Source organism: Ictidomys tridecemlineatus, chromosome 4 (assembly GCF_052094955.1).
Source record: "Ictidomys tridecemlineatus isolate mIctTri1 chromosome 4, mIctTri1.hap1, whole genome shotgun sequence".
In the NCBI taxonomy this organism is placed as follows: Eukaryota; Metazoa; Chordata; class Mammalia; order Rodentia; family Sciuridae; genus Ictidomys; species Ictidomys tridecemlineatus.
The window spans coordinates 76,997,496-77,007,746 of record NC_135480.1 but is presented as its reverse complement, the minus strand read 5'-3'; the positions used below and the strand labels follow the sequence as shown (position 1 = coordinate 77,007,746).

The 10,251-nt window shown below is 36.1% G+C and overlaps 1 long non-coding RNA gene across 1 annotated transcript; it reads right to left on the bottom strand.

The window, feature by feature from the left end:
* Nucleotides 1-3,968: 3,968 nt before the first annotated feature.
* LOC120889675 (uncharacterized) lies at nt 3,969-10,245 on the bottom strand. Its single transcript, XR_005733703.2, has 2 exons — nt 10,108-10,245; nt 3,969-5,305 (listed from the first exon to the last, which is right to left on the bottom strand). It is a non-coding gene; the product is annotated as an uncharacterized LOC120889675 (long non-coding RNA).
* Between the last annotated feature and the right edge of the window lie 6 nt (nt 10,246-10,251).

Here is a 10,251-nt window from a genome sequence, read left to right as displayed (position 1 = left end):
AAAATAGAGCAAATTAAAATGCCACACAGCTTGATGTTCTAAGCAACATTTAGCTCTTTTATAGAACAACTACTTTTTGGATTATTGCAAGGCTGGCTAATTTCAAGAGTTCTAAAAAAGTTTACTTAGTAAATTTTGTCATTGTTTTCATGGATGAGATCATTATTTTTTTTGGGGGGGGGGTCCTTACTCTACTACTCTGGAGTCCTAACATACATGGTAAAATATTTTGTTATTCCTCAGTGCTCAAGGTTAGAGGTCCAAACTCTATCAGTCTCCAAAGTTTCCATATGGTTTGGTCAGAGAAATGCTGAGAGCTTTTAGCTTTTCTTTTGTGTAGATAAGTGGCAAAATGTTTTTATGTTTCACAATATTACCTTTAAATGGATTAGATTCTCATTATCTTTTAAAAATGCATTTAAATTCCAATTTCAGTATGAAGAGTAACACAAAATTGTATGTATAACTTACTGACAACAGCTTCCTTTATCTAGCTATCTAACATTAAATAATTGCTGCCTATGGCTTTTTAACCTTATTTTCCCCTGTTAGGCCAGGTTTGGATACAGGAAATTATGAAACATTATCTAGCTATAAAACATTAAATAACATGAATAAATATCAACTTAATTTGTTATTTCTATATAAATCTGAGACTTACAATTTAGGATTCAGGGTATACAGTAACAATAATTATGGGTCTGCATGGGTTAACAAAATTAAAGAATAGCCTTAAATCTCTTACACATTTAGGAAACAGTGTTAATGATCAGAAATTGACTTAGTCTAAGTAAACAAATATAAGACAGATCTTTAAATAACAATGTGGCCTTTGTATGACCACACACAAAACAGAGCACTTACTGGTTATCTTGCTAGTAAATTTACATAAACTTTAATTTTATAAATTTTATATAACACTTATATAAGGCTTAGATGGATATAGTAATCAGATGTACACATATACCTAGTCACTTATGTTTCTGGTGTCAACTATACTATACCATTATAATCTAAATGACAACTATTTGTTTAGCCAGTTATAAATTAATCATTTAAGACTTTAAAACAGGTGCAAACACTAAATTCTTTAAGACTTAGTTTCACTAAGTAATGAGATCAAACAAATGCATATAAAATGAAATTATCTTCATAGATAAGAGTGAACCAATGTTTTAGATTTTTACTTCATGTCAGTACACCAAAGTTGAAATAACTGACTGTGCTAACAAAAGACCTGGGAGGAACACAAACTTCAAAACCCAGCTCAGGTCTTTTCCCTGGTTTGTGAAGTTTGCCGAGTACGTATCCAATTTATGTTAAAATTGATTTACTCATTTTTAATTTAGGTTACCCATGAAAACCAAGTTTAGTTAACATTATAAGTCATTTTTTTCTGTTGAAGAAAAATCCTAGAAGCAGCAATGAACATTAGAAGCAATGGACATTGTACTTAAAATATTTAATAGAAAAGGACATTTCCCATTATCTGATCATCTGGAAAAACAATGTGGATTAGTGATTTTAATGGCTTTATTATCTTTCTTTACCCAATTTAAATTGAAGTTTTGAATCACATGAATCAAAGTTATTTAGATCAATATTTTTGAATTTTGAGCACTTTGTATGTTGATTCTGATATACATGTGTAAACAAGACAGTACTCAGAACAAATAAGTAAAGGCCTTACAAGTTTTAAAACTTATTAAAAGTTAACCCTTGTAAATTTTCCTCTGAATAAAACACAGTGTAAAAAAACTTTTAGGGCTAAGGATGTGGCTCAAGCGGTAATGCGCTCTCCTGGCATTCTCGGGGTGCTGGGTTGGATACTCAGCACCACATAAAAGTAAAATAAAGATGTTATGTCCACCGAAAACTAAAAAAATAAATATTAAAAAATTCTCTCTCTCTCTCTCCTTAAAAAAAAATTAAAAAAAAAAAAACTTTTGTAGTTGGATAAAATAGGTCTGATCAGAAATTTTAACTTAGGTGCACAGAATAAAACTCATGAGCTCAGAATTTTAAAAACAAGAGTCCTAGAAAAAAATGATATGGCCCTGAATTATTTTAGTAAAGCAACATGAGAGAAAGAGGAGAAAGAAAAAAAAAGAAAGAGAGAAAAAAAGCTCTAAAGTTAAAGAGACATCTTTTTTTTTTTTTTTTTTTTTTTAGTCTTAGGCCCCCTGTTGAGTCTGCCATTTTGCATTCCTGTGCTAGCTTCCTCCTGGCCTAGGCCTGGGAAATTGCTGCCTAGGGCTTTTTAGCCCTATTTTCCCCTGTTGGTAATTAGGCCAGGTTTGGAGACAGAAAATTATGAAACATTATCAGTGCAGATGAGGAAGATGGCAGGGTCAAAGAACAATTGGGCCTTAGAATTGGTGGTACTGACAAGTTAAAAGGGAGAGGTATTGGAGTTGTTTTGTATATATATATATATATATATATATATATATATATAAGGCCATAGAGGAGGAGAGGGTTCTCTCCTAGTTGGGGACATCCTAGCATTTAGGAAGTTTGGAGAGATAGAGAAGTGAGGAGGCCCAGAGAACCTGAGGGTTCTGAGAAGTCTGCTTGGGGTTTTGGACATTGTTGAAAAGCAAAGGGTTGAGACCTTGGTGAGGTCTAGGTGTGTGCGGAGAGATCCAGTGATTGGTGGAGTCTTTGTAGAACAAGAGGTTAGCGTGATATTTGTAGGTTATTATGAGAGTCTAAAAGTAGGGATTAAGTGGCTGTATATGTGTAAGGAAGTGCTTGCATCAGGCCATAAGGTGCACAGGTAATGATCCAGCACAGTTAGTCATTTTTAGTAGTGAGAAGCATAGCCAGCAGATGGTTTTATTTTGTTTCAGATGTTTGGTTAAGGAGTTTGTAAGTAAGCTTGAGAGTATGGTACAGGTGGTCAATGTTAAGTATAGTGAAATCAGAAGATGCAGAGGGAATAAAGAAGAGTGATATCATTGGGAGAGCAAGGTGGAACAGGAGCAGGCTGGGAAGATTGAGAGACTGTCCATGAGAGCAGGTATGTGGAGGACTAGGAAGGTCCAGATTGGGAGAGCTATGGGGTGCTGGAGGTGCTGGGGGTAGATGTGGGGCATGAGCTGGGATGACAAACAGGGAGGAGACTCATTTGCTGGATCAAAACGTGGGAAGCCTTGGGTTCATGGAGTTAAGAATGGTCCATAGAGGGCTTAGTGGCCAGGAAGAGTTGAGCAGGTGAACAGGAAGAGCAGAGGGAGGATTTGGAGCAAAAGAACGAAAAGGGCTAAATATAGATAAGTTCCCTCCATTTTCTGGAGCGCTCACAGAAGTTATGTAAGTCTCCAAGAATGGTTAGTCAGCCAATTAGCACCATTGTCTAAATCATATTGAGGCCTTGCTTGATTGGAGAGAAAAATGAGTTTTGTACCAGGGCCAAATGGAGAGGCCTAAGCTGAGTTAATAAACATCCCAAAGTGAAGTGGGACAGGTATTGAATGGACTTATTACCATGGTGAGTTTACTAGAGAAGGCAAAGAGGCAAGTGTCTTTGAGTCTCAGGCTCCCAGTAGAAATTAGAGGAAGAAGCCCAGGGAGGGTCATCATCCCATCGCTGGGAGTTCCAGACTAACCCCAGTGGAAGAGGGCTCTAGAGGGATAACCGACATGGAGGTCTATACTTGGTGCCAAGAGAGAGGAGAGAGAGAAAAAACAAAACAAACAAACAAAAAAAACTAGACTCCATACCCAGGGGGAGACTCACCAGGGGACAGTCCATCTGGGGATCAATTGGCCCATATTCAATGAATGGCTGAGGTGCTCCAATTAAAAAGGAAGATTCCTTGAGAGATTTGAATGTTCCATTTTGATTGAGGGTTCACCAAAGCATGTCAGATCCCTGGAGGGAGAGCAGGGTCGATGGTGAAATGTCCCCCATCTGAGTCACATAATGTTAGGACAGAATGCTCAAAGAATCTCTCGAGACAGAGTTCATGTTTAGAAAAAAGTTTATTGACAGGTAAAACATGCCAGGTTGTCCATAGAGTGGTACAACAGCCAGTTATTTGAATCAGGTTTTTATATCTTTTTTTTTTTTTACCAAGGAAAAAGAGCAAGCTGGAAATGGCCTTGAGTGTAATAAGCTAGAATTGACCTTGGGTATAGGTGGTCTGGTAAAGTTAATTCCTGTATTTAGTAACCTTAGGTGGGGGCGGGACATGGAAACAGGGCATCCCAAGTTTCTTTTTCTTGGCAGCTCAGGACCCCGTCCCAGGCAAAGATGTTGTTCCAGAACCAAAATGAAGTCACTAATGTCCAGGATATCCCATTAATTAATCTTCACAATATTATTAACAATCACTATTTTTAATAGATAAGAAAACTAAGGACTATAGATGTTAAATAACTTACAAAGTCATTAATATGTTCTGGGCCACTGTGGGTACTGAACTTTCTCAATTAGTAATCAGAAAGGAAAAGATTAAACTTCTTTACAAAATTAAAAAAAAAGATTCTTGGATTAGAGTCAATAAAACAATAACAAGAAGCAATCTATCTGCTGTTTATTAAAGAAACAACCAAAACAAAATGACTGAGGTTAAATAAGAATGAATGAATGGCCTGAGGTTTATTAGGCAAAAACAAAGAAAAACAACAAAAGCTAAAGCATTAACATCAAGGCAGATTTTAAGGCAAAAATGCTAAATGATACAAAGAAGCATTTCTTATACTAAAAGCATAAAATATATTAGGTAGATTTTATAAAAAGACATGTACCTTTTCAGGATGAATAATACAAATTCAAAATGCACAAAATCCTCAAAATATAATTATAATAAAATTACACATTTTTCTGAGTATTAGGTAGATCAAATAAAATGTCGGTGAACACAACATCTTTATTTTATTTTTATGTGGTGCTGAGGATCGAACTCAGCGCCCCGCACATGCCAGGCGCTCTTGAGCCACATCCCCAGACTAAATTGTGATACTTTTATACTTCTTCCTAGATGAAGCCATAAGAGAAGGACCATTAAGTAGGAGGGGTGTGTGTGTAGGTGTGGGTATGTGTGTGGAAATTTCAAATTTTCTTTTTTAAAATAATGGTTTGCTGCACAATTCAGTTAACCCTAAATCTCCCAGACTCGTTCCTAGTGGAATTTCCTCTGTTACAGGGCCTGGCCAACGTGGATGGCCCAGGGGGGAGGTTGTTCAGTTGATCAGATCTTCATTTGTCTTTTCTACTTTCTGTGATTCTGTCTGTCCCCTTCATCTTTCAGTTTTGAACATGGTGGGAGAGATGCTGCTGATGGTGGTGTTCTGTTTTCTGAAGGTTTCAAGAAAACGCAACATCAAACAAATAAGCAAACAGTTTCTGCTTCCCAACTCTGTAGAACTAGGGGAGATCCCAAAGCTGTTTTGAATCATACAGATGCTGATGTCTCTGACACTATTTTGGGTGTGGGATTGGCAGTGGGTGACAGAAGTAAATGAAAGGCAAGAAGAAGAGCCAAGCAAAGGGATCTTGGGTCGCTGTTCCTTCTACCATAGTTGTTTTAGAAATCCCAGCTTCTAGCCAGACAATCCCATAATAACTCTATCAGTCTCAGTAGTTACCTTGGGCCAAATGTGGGAAAAGATGCTGAGAAAGGTAATGTCTTTTTGTTGGGTCTGACACACAGTAGAATCAACAGGTAGGGAGAAGTACATCATGACAGAGTGCAGGAGATCCAAAAGGTTGTTTTCAAGGTCAGAAATCCAACACAGATCTCACTGGGTTCAAATCAAGGTTTTGGCAGTGGTGCATTCCTGTCTGGAGGCTCTAGTGGATCATCTGCTTCCTTTCTATTCCAGTTTCTAAAAACAGTCCATTTCCCTTGGTTGTGGCTCTTCCTCCCTCACCCTCTTTTTTATTTATTTTTAATTTTGAGACAGGGTCTAAGTTACCCAAGCTGGCTTCAAACTCAAAATCCTCCTGGTATTACAAACATCTACCAATATGTATACTGAGCAATATTTTGGTCCTCTCAGAAATCTTGATCTCCTGCTTGATTTCAAATCTCAATTTCTCTCTCTCTCTCTCTCTCTCTCACACACACACACACACACACACACACACACACACACACACACACTATATTCATAATTGCTTTTGTACCTATCTTCCCAGGTTAATCAACCTTTCTCCAATAGTATCACATAGTGTTCTAAAGGCTTATTGAAATTTATTCACTCAATTACTATAAAATACTTTCCGAATAGATAATGAATGGAAGGATAATTCTGTCTAATTCAGTATCCATTAGCAACTTGTAATTATTGAGAAACTGAAATATGGCTAGGCCAATGGGCGGGGCACATGCCTATAATCCCAGTGACTATAGAGGTTGAGACAGAAGGATGACAAGTTTGAGGCTAGACTCAGCAACTTGTTGAGACTCTGTCTTGACATAAGAAATTTAAAAAGGCTCGGGTGTAGCTAAGTAGCAGAGCATTCCTGGGTTTAATCTTTAGTATTGGGAAAGAAAAAAAAAGGAAGAAAAAAAAAGAATGATAGAACTGGATAAGGTGGCACATGCCCGTAATCCCAAAGACTTGGGAGGTTGAGGCAGAAGAAATACCAAGTTCAAGTCCACTCTCAACAATTTAGTGATGACCTCAGCAACTTAGCAAGACTCTTGTCTCAAAATAAAAATAAAAAAGGGCTGTGGCTTTGTGTTAAAGTACCCCTGGGTTCAATTCCCAGGCTGGGTCAAGCTGAGAAATGTTCTAAAATCAAAAAAACAGACACTTTGGACACTGCAAAAAAAAAAAAAAATTCTCAATAATAAACTTTATATTGAGTACATGTTGAAATGATAATATTTTAGATACACTGGGATAAACATAATTGAAGTTAATTTCATCTGTTATTTTACTTTCTTTAGTGTGGCTATTATTAAATGTAAAATTACATTAATGTGATGGTCATCATTATACAAAATACATGTATGAAGATTTGAATTTGGTATCAACATACCTTATATACAAACAGAGATATGAAAAATTGTGGTATATATGTGTATTAAGAATTGTAATGCAAAAAAGAGAGTTCATGTATAATAGCATAATTTGGTGTAAACATACTTTTATAGAGAGTTATGAAAAACTGTGCTGTAAATGGGTAATAATGAGTGTAATGCATTCCACTATTGTCATGTATGTAGATTAAAAAAAAGGATGGATCAAAAATATATAAATAAACCCTTATTTTTTGTATTTTGAAAAGGAAGATTATAAGAAAAAAAAGAAAATGTAAAATGTCCTCACGTTTCTGGCTCATACTATATTTCTATTGAACAGTACTGTTCTAGGGATAACTACATGAACGTGAACAAGCAGTTCTATCTTTCAAACTGATTTTAGTCTGGTTAATAAAAACAACAAACAAAATCATATACATAAACATACAGACACACATGAACATACTCATACATGAATATTGTATATAAACCTAGGGAAGAAGAGTAGTATAAATCTTAATTCAAAATTATTATTTCCATATTAATGAAAACTTTGCTTATAAAATACTGCCACAAAATTTAAATAATGAGGTTGAATGATTTTTACAGATATATACATCTTTTTCCCTTACCAAAAATTATTTGAGAAATATTTCAAAATGTAGAAAAGTAATCAAGAGTATTATAATAATAGTTCTTTTCCACCAAAAAGAACTGATGGTAGTTTTATATTAACTTATTTAAGTCTTTTATTAATAATAAGACAGTTAAAGTTAAGGTAACTTTGGATATGTTTAGGACTGGGGAGAGGGGAAAGCTGGATGGATATAGGAAGGTTTGTATATAAACTCTGCATGTAACTAAGAGTTTCTTACTTTGTGGTTAGCACTAGACTAGGAAAGGAGTTGAAATCTGAAATAGAATGGACTGCACTGTTTCTGTACAGATTTTTTTAATCACAAGAAAAATTAAATTTTACCATTTATTAAAATACCCAGAGTAAGAACATAAGGTTTCCACTTATTATAACTCCATTCCTTCTTTTATTCTTTGTTTTAAACATCTGTATTTATAAATGCCTTGGAGGGGTGGGACATTGAACAGAAATCTTTAAAAGAATTATTTTAGTAATTCAATATTCATTGCTGAGTGATGCAACTATTGTCGACTTTGTTATTTTGTTCTTAATAGGCTTCTGCATTTTCAAAGAATCTATTATAAGCCAGGCATGGTGGCACAGGCCTGTAATCCCAATATCTCAGGAGGCTGAGACAGGAGAATCACCAGTTCAAAGTTCAGTAGAAGAGAGGCTAAGCAACTCAGTGAGACCTTGTCTCTAAATAAAATACAAAATAGGGCTGGGGATATGGCTCAGTGGTCGAGTGCCCCTGACTTCAATCTCTAGTGCCTAAAGAAAAAAAAAATCTATTATAAGCAATCATTTTATAATTGTAATGCTATGAGTAGAAAAAAACTGGCACTAAAAATTAAAACTATAAAAGAGTGAATATACTAATAATCCTAGTAACATTGCCCTGCTACTAAGAGACAATGACTTTGGTCAAGATGAAAATTTTTTTAAGAGTGCTTGATCTTTTCATTTCTAATTATGTATGATTAATTTCTATGGTCTATTATATCCATGGCTGGTAAAATTTTTAAAAATGGCACTGTCTTTGGAAAACAACTGAATATATATATTATCTTTAAAATATTAAAATTACTTAAAACGGCTTATATGGGCTGGGGATGTGGCTCAAGAGGTAGCCCCCTCGCCTGGCATGCGTGCGGCCCAGGTTCGATCCTCAGCACCACATACAAACAAAGATGTTTTATCCGCCAAAAACTAAAACTAAATAAATATTAAAATTATAAAAATAAATAAATAAATAAATAAATAGAACGGCTTATGCCTTTTACCCCAGTATTGCCACTGTTCAAACATTTTCCCAAGAGGGGAAATACATGTGTGTATACACACACACACATATATATACATATATATACACATATATATAAAAAATTGATCATTGAATCTTAGGTACAATTGAGAAAGTTGGTGAGAGTAAAAAAGAAAAAGTTAAACTACAGTGCATTATAAAAAGTATAATAAGGCATTCACAGGTGCATGCAAACAAGGCTAATTCCAACATATATTTCCCAAACTTTGGATGCTATTCAATAAAACAGCTCATCTTTGTAACAGAAATTATGAAATAAAATAGACAAACACGTATGCAAGGCTAGATGAAGGATAAATTTCGTGTGTTTATGCCATGATTATTACATAAAAAGTTAATATTGTTAAGTATAAGGAAAGGAAGAGAATACGTGAAAATGAATAGCCTTTTTTAACTGGGGTAGGAGGATTGAACAACTCTCTCATGAACAATCTTGGGATCCACGGAGGCATTATACAACTTTCTACTTTTACTTTCTAGCTACCATCATTTTAAATTATCCAGTGTTATGTGATCAAAAGCATTTTCTTCCCAAAAGCCCCATCTGATAAATACAAATTAGAACTAGTGTTGTTTGTAAGCACGCTATTACTGTCCTTTATATTTAAAAAGCACTTGAATTTTTTCCAGAAGTTCCAGAATTAGAGAACTGAGTACTTGCAAAGGGATAACCAGAGGCTAATTTGAAATAGCAACCATACGTATCCTAGGGTCTTGAGAAATAGTAACATTGTATTTGATCCATAATTTTCTTTATTAATCTTAAGTGCTTTCTACTTCCAAAGTGATTTGCCCGCAACTGTTATTAGAATTGGCCTAGACGCCTGCACTTCCTCAGTGCTGCCCACAGCAGCAGAGTGAACATGGATGGACACTGACACGCACTTACAAGGAAAGATTCCTCCACTCTTCCTCTCATTTACTCACTACGCGATCTGCGCGGGGTCGGTGTGTGGAAATACTGTAGTATTGTGTACGCACTTTGAAGCAGCCAAGGGGTAAATAAATATCAAAACTGAAGTATAACCCAAAAAAAGGACGCAGGGTCGTGGAGGGAGGCGGAGGGGGCGAGATGACCAGCTCGCTGCAACAGAGACCACGGCCAACAAGGACCACGGCCAACAAGGCGCGACTCCAACGCGGGCAGCCCCTCAACCCCTAGATACCTTCAATTTCTCCTCTTTGCGCTTCAATCTACACTTGCCCAGCATACACCTCCGACCTCCGCTGTCACTCGCGGGAGCCTGACCTACCCGCCGGGCAGCAACAAGAAATCCCGCCTCCTCCTCCTCCACCTCCGCCTTTTCTCT